We start from the raw sequence: 7,009 nt of genomic DNA on the forward strand, positions 1-7,009 counted from the left end.
TCAGCCTCCAGAGCCCCAGGCTCCACCTCCATGAGAGAGAGAGAGAGAGAGAGAGAGAGAGAGAGAGAGAGAGAGAGAGAAGCCCAGTGTTGTGTAGGACTTTAGGGTGCAGATCTTTATGGGTGCATATCAAACTTAGCAACATCTGGGAGGTGGCCCATGGCTCAGATGGGAAGCTGGGGTCCAGGTTGTCTTTACACACAAAGACACTGAATCCATAAATCTAAGGGTGGCTGGTGTTCTCCCCACCCACAGATCCTGGAGCTCTCCAACCTCCACAGATCTTATTGTCCCCATATCTTCAGCGCAGGGATTCAACCCTCCTGACCTCTGGGCCTCCAAGAACACGTTCATCCACAGAGACCCTTCCTGCCGAGAGTTGGAAGGGCATCTTCAGTTCTGAGCACACCTGGCCATAGCAGCTGCCACACCAAATCACAGAACCCATTGTCATGTGTCTGTCCCCAGAAGTCCTCAGGCCCTGAGAGGTGGCTCTTTGTCTCGATCCATCTCCATAGCTCCACAGCCTGGCCTCAGCCAGGCCCCAGACACAGCAGGCCTTTCACAGCGCAAGACTTTGGGATCCAATCCTTGGAGGCTTTGAGTTTGCCGAGGGTCTCAGAGCTCATCTCCCAGAACCCACAGTCCCTCAGGCTGCAGCTCCTAACTGCAACTTATTGGCTGACTTTGGCCTCAGTCTTCTCCCAGCAACAAAAAGTCAGGGGTCGGGGTGTCATGATTCTGGGATTCTTGAAGCTCTAACTACTGTGCCAAATACCACTGTGGTGATGATTTCTGGAACTCTGCACACAAGCCAGTGGAGGGACTGCTCAGATGGACACCATTAGCTATGTCTCCCAAGCTACCTGTTGGCAGAGACAGAACCCTGGTCTCTGTCCCCTTCGCAGGATTATTTAGATAATTTAATGAAAAATCATAAAGGGCACATAGGAGGTATTTGGTGGCCTTGATGCCTTGGGTTTTGTGGGAGCCTCTGCCTGGCTGGAGAAGATGCAGGGGAGCTGGCAGAAGGCAACAACTGGTTTCTGAGTATAAATAAGTTACAGCTTTATAACTTTATGTGAAGGGCATAGCCGTGTGCCAACCAGCCCAGCAGACATGGAAACTGTGCCCTTCCTGGTGTCATCAATGGCTAACATGCTTTCAGCCCCAGCCTGAGCACGGATATGGTGATGCCCGGACCCCGTGTCCAGTGATGAGCAGGGCACCCACACTCATGGAGACAGAGGGGATGATGGGGGTGCTGAGGCAGGTGCTGAGTTCTTCCAAGTCTCCCCAGAGTCATGAGAAACAAAGCAGTGCTGTCCTCATCGGAGCCTGCTGATTCAGTTGCTAATGGGAACACAGTGGGTATACTGCCCATCTCCTTGGTGGGTGAAGCAGGTTTAAGTGTGCTTAATGCTCCTGACAGTAGATGTGTCTCACCCTCCTTCTCACTGGGAGTAATGGGACCTCTCAACACCCTTACTTATTTTCTAAGTGGCCATACCCATCTCCTCCACGCCACCCCCTCACGCCACTGGCAATCCTAGTTCATCCCCTGCTTCCCCAGGACCATTCTGTACCAACCAGCCCTACAGAACGTATCCCCTCTCAGCTGCCGTTGGGGCCACCGTGGTCCTGTGGGCTCTGGTCCCTGCACACAGCCCCTCCTACGTAGCCACTGGAAACTCATCTTCCCGTGTGTTGCCTCCAGTGATGAGTGTCCACCTCAGGCCTGCGCATAGGCCCTTCCCTCAGCAGCACATGTTCTTCCTTTCCTCCCCTTTTCTCTGCTGGTCTCAGCTGGCAGGACACCTCCTCAGACCACATAGATGGTGTCTCTCAACTGCTTCATCCTGTCCGTGGACTTTATCACACGTTTCTCTGGGTGCCACAAGTGTTCCTGTTCTCTGATCTGCCTTACACTCCAACACATTCTCAGGTCTTACTATCTTTATGTTATATAAACAGAGAGGAAGAGAATGGGCAGTTACTACGAATAAATGGCAATGAGGAGCAGGGCCACAGGCTGATACTCTCGGAGCAGATGGGGCAGTTCCGTGCACAGACTGTGCATTGTGGACACAGGGTCCAGGCCATCATAGAGCTGCCAGTTTGTTCGGTAGGATCTGTGGTGAACTTAATGGTCCCATCTAAAACAAACGAAGAAATGAATGCACACACCACACACACACACACATGAGTCTGGAACCCATCAGAGCCCCTTGTACGGCTGTGAATGGGAGAGAACAGAGAAGATGTCTTACCAGGACGTCTCTGTGTCTCTTCATCCTTGCTGTCCCTCTGCCTAGCTCATCTCCACCTTCAACTATCCTATTCCTTGTTCACGTTCCTTTTACGCCAACATCGATATTATTTTCTCTGAAAAGCCTTCCTAACCCCCAACCCTGTAGCCTAAGGCCCCCCACAGATACCTCAAACTGGCAGCCAATTCCCACGAGGCACTGTGGTAGATTTGACAGCTGTCTTCTAAGTGCTCCGGGCTGGCTCAGGGCTATTGTGCCCAGGACCATATGTTTCTCCCTTTTGTCTCTTTTCTTCTTTTTCTTTTCCTTTTTTTTCTTTTTCAGAGTTTCATGTAATCTAGGCTAGCCAATGAAGAACTCAAACCTTTGGTCCCCCTGCCTCTACCTCCCCAGGATAACATGTGTGTATCTCCATGCCCAGTTCAGTTCTACCGGCTCAGCTACATACCCATCCCAGTTCCTTGTTATTCCTTCGCACCTAACCCAGTGCCAAGCACATGGGAAGCATCTAAAGAGAAGGGGCTTAGAAGTGGGGGCAACTTGAGAGGAAGGTGGGCTAGGCTGAGCTCCCATCTCTCTCAAGCCCTGGACTCTAGACAGAGCCAAAGGCAATCTCTTACCCGCCCCCGCACACCTGCTGTCCAGCCTGTTTCTTCTCCCTCCCACTCTAGGTGGCCTCCCAGAGGGTGAGAAAGCAGGCAACCAGGGCCTCTGTGTGTCCAGACCTCTTCTGCGACATTTTCTTTGTCTTCCTTTTGTTTCTTCTCTCAAGCCCAGGCCCCTCCCCCACCTGGCTGCCTGGGCAGTGAGAAAGCGCCGCCGATTTAAGGAGTAATTGCGGCTGCAATGTTGCCGAAGCCTGAGTCACCACATTCAATCAGGCTGAGGCCCTGGGACTCCCAGGCTCCCGTGGCTGACTTCTGTGCTTGCATCCAGGGCATCGTTGTCCTCACAGGCACAAAGGAGGCGATGTTTTCAGCCCTGCCTCAGTGACTGGAACCCAGGGGTGACGGTGGGACACAGCAGCGTCCTCAGGGGCCTTCCTGTCCTGCCAGAGAGGACGCTGGAGAAGGTGCCAAGAGAGAGCTGAGAAAGGAGACCAGGAGCGAGAAAATCATCTCTTTTAGAGACTAGCACCTGGTCCTATTGCCCACTTTTCCTTCGTGGGCTGGGAGGTTGAGGTTCTGAAAGGCTGTGGGGATTGGCTAGAGCCTCCTAGCCAGTTCCAGGCATCCCAGATGGACACCAGCTCTTGGGGGCACAAGCATCGTGAATGGACATTTGAGGCCAGTGACTCTGTGCTAAACACCTTTAAAGGTTGTCTCTGCTGCCTTCCTTCCTCAAAGTCAAGGCAGGCAGGCAACGTAGGCCTTGAGTTACTTTCTAAAGCACAGAGAGGTTGAGGAGCTTATTCAGAGACACACGCAGGCCTTTCTGATCACCAGCTTCTCCATGACTCTCTTTGTTCCCATTTCCTAAGGTCCTAGGAGAGAGCATCTCTTTGGTAAATCGTGGGGGACCTCCTACCTTCCGGGGAAGAGAATTTGATTGAGGTAGGGGTAGGGGAAGTGATGGATGGAGGACACCTGGGATGTCTCTCCAGGCAAGCTGGGTTGTCAAGGAGACAAGAGGGCAGCCTTCCTGGCCCAGAGGATGCTCCTGCTGTCCACCGGCCTCTCACCCAGACTCCATGCTGTGTGTGTGTGTGTGTGTGTGTGTGTGTGTGTGTGTGTGTGGGGGCACCGAGAGGAACAAGATGAGAAATTGTGTCCTAGACTCAAGACCACTGATAAAACGGGAGAAATGTTTCAACCAATTTCCCTTTTCTCCCCTAGTTTCTAAGAACTACTTTTAGAGTACTTTGGAACTGTGGGATTTCCTTTCAGTTAATTTGGAGTTTCTGTTATTTTTATTTAGGAATCATTCACTGGGGGTGAGAAAGATGTCATACTCTTTTCAGGACTTGGGACCTTTGAATGAACTGTGCAGAAGAAGGCAGTGTCTCAGGGGAACCCTCCTTTCCCCTGAGGACATGAGTGTCCAGAAATCACTAACTAAGGAGCCACCAGCTCTTCAAGAATAGACGTCATAAAATTTACTTTGGGAAATAGCCTGCCTTTGGAGGGGTGTGTGTGTGTGTCTCAGTTTCTTCCTGGGTTAAGTGGAGATCACAATTATTCCCATGCCCCTTGTCACAGACCTCTGACTGTCACCCAGTCTAGAAATAAATAGAAACAGCCAGAGGCCAGTATTTGGGAGACCTTAATGGACTCTTGTGAGATCTATTAAAAACACAGCTGGGAATGTGGCTCAACTGGCCGAGCGCTCTCATAGTATGCATGGAGGTCTGGGTTTGATCCCTAGTACCACTTAAACCGGGCATAGTGGTCTCCTTTGTAATCCCAGATTAGGGAATTGGGACCATGAGGATTAGACATTCAAGGTCATCATCAGCTACAGAGGGTCTTGAGGTCAAGGGGAAACAGCCTGCCCTAATCAATCACTCACTCAATATGAAGATTCTGCTGGGCTTGGTACACTCCTGTAGTCTCAGTACTCGGGGCCTGAGGACTGCCTGGGCAACTTAGTGAGGTGCCGATTAAACACAAAAGAGGGCTGGAGATACAGCTCAGTGACAAAGCACTTGTCTAAAGTGTGTGAGGATCTTCTGGAGGGTGTGAGTTCCAGGGATGTGGTAGGCTGTCTCCATGTCTAGCCCAGGAGAGAAGCCTGGTACAGGAGGATGCAGGACAGACCCACTGCCCCCTGATTCTGCCTTGACCTTAGGGCTCTCAGACCCCCTGGATGGCAGCCAGGGCCAGGAAGAGGCAGACACAGGCCACGGAGCTCTGAATGGCCTTTCTGTAGGGAGTAGCGTGAAGAACAGATGGCTAGCCCCTGCCCCTGCTAAGTCATACAGCCCTCTTCCTGGGAGAAAGGCCCCTACAGTCTCCTGTGACAGTAACCAGGGAGGAGCTGATTCCAGCAGAGCAGTGTGAGGAAGGAGAGGTGTGAGAAGCCAGGCACAGCCGCAACCCAGCCTAGCAGTGAAAGACAAGTCAGCTCCTGTGGGAGGGAGGCTTCAGAGCCACGCCAGGCCAGTCCAGGTCATTTACAGAGGCTGAGGATCAGCCGAGGAGCCCAAAGTGCTAAGGCTCCTTTCCCTCCCTCCTCCCTGTCTCCCTTATTCCTGTGTCTCTTTCGGGCTGTGCCTGATATGGTGACTGGCAGGCCAGGTCTTCATCTTAGATGGTAGAAACTGGGCTCTCTATATGGAGCAGCTTCAAGTTGCCACTGAGGCCATTCAGCCCAGTTCATTCATTCCACCATTCATTGTCCATCTGAGCACATACATTATACCCGGTGCTGGGGGCATAGGACAATGTAGGGAGCAGACCTGGATCCTCTGATGAACCCCAAACTTATCATCTTACAGGGGAGACAACAGAGCTGCGTCCAGACTGGCATAGTTACCAAATGTGACAGAAATCCCAAGACAGATGGAGGCCCTTTAAGGCTGACATTCCGGTTGAGACCAAGGAGTGAGCATTGAGAATGAGGGAGAGATAGTCTGTCATGAGTCCTGCAGGGCTGGGGAGCACGGCCAGCTCAAGAATAGCCAGGAGACCATTATTATTATTATTATTATTATTATTATTATTATTATTATTATCATCATCATCATCATCATCATCATCATCATCATCATCATCAACAACAACAACAGCAACAACAACAACAACAACAACAACAACAACATGAGATAGGTGGAGGATGGCCTCAACCTTCCTATATAGACAGGCTGATGTAAGCCTGTGATCCTCCTGCCTCCACCTCCCAAGTGCTAGAATTACAGGGGTGTGCCATCACATCCAGCCTGTGCAGTGCTGGGGAGAGAACCCAGAACTTCCTGCATGTTTGGCAAACACTCTACTAATTAGAGCACAGCCTGAGTCCCCAGATGTGCTGTTTTCAAGGTCAAAATCGATCTGGGAGAAGAGGCTAGGCTACACGAAGAGCCCCGGATGGGACTGCTGATGGCTTCCGTAGGAGGTGGCTCTCCGGATGATGACGTGGTCACTGCTTGGCCCAGTAGTGCTGAAGGACCCTTGGATCCTCCTGGCCTTTGTACCCATCTTTCTGTTCTCCTGCCTGTTGGTCTTTCTGCTTTGCTCAAGCCATGATGGCCTATGAACAACACCCCCCTAGCTGACTTTGACCTGGAGCAGTGCTCTCTCCCTCTCAAATGAACTGAGCTCCATTCCCTTAAAGGGTAAAGATCCTTCCAGGGCCTTGAGATTATTTACTCACTGACCAGTAATAGACTAGAAGACACGCCCTGGCTAGAGGGGTGCTGGCGGGGATCAGGCACTTGTTGCTATTCGATACAAAAGCCTGTTTGTCCCACGTGTGCTTATGAGGTGTTTGATTTGGAGATACTTTCTGTGACAACACCCTTATCAGGAGCAGATTCTGCTGCTGTGAACTCTAGGGACCTGAGTGTGCCAGACCCTGGCCATGTCCTTAATGTATGAAGCTGCCAGCTTCCTCCAGAGAGCAGGTCCTAGACTCACATCTTCTTTAAGGCCAGGTTTACTCTGACTGGGCTTGTCAAAGTTCTCTTCTGGGGCATTGTGGCGACCTTGAACTCTGACCCCTGCTGCCCACCCGGGCACAGCAGCTCTGGGAGGAAGTGTGTCCATCTGTCAGTGTCTGGGCCAAAGGCTTCTAGGTTCCAT

This window comes from Microtus ochrogaster, assembly GCF_000317375.1.
Source record: "Microtus ochrogaster isolate Prairie Vole_2 chromosome 14 unlocalized genomic scaffold, MicOch1.0 chr14_random_1, whole genome shotgun sequence".
Classification (NCBI taxonomy): domain Eukaryota; kingdom Metazoa; phylum Chordata; class Mammalia; order Rodentia; family Cricetidae; genus Microtus; species Microtus ochrogaster.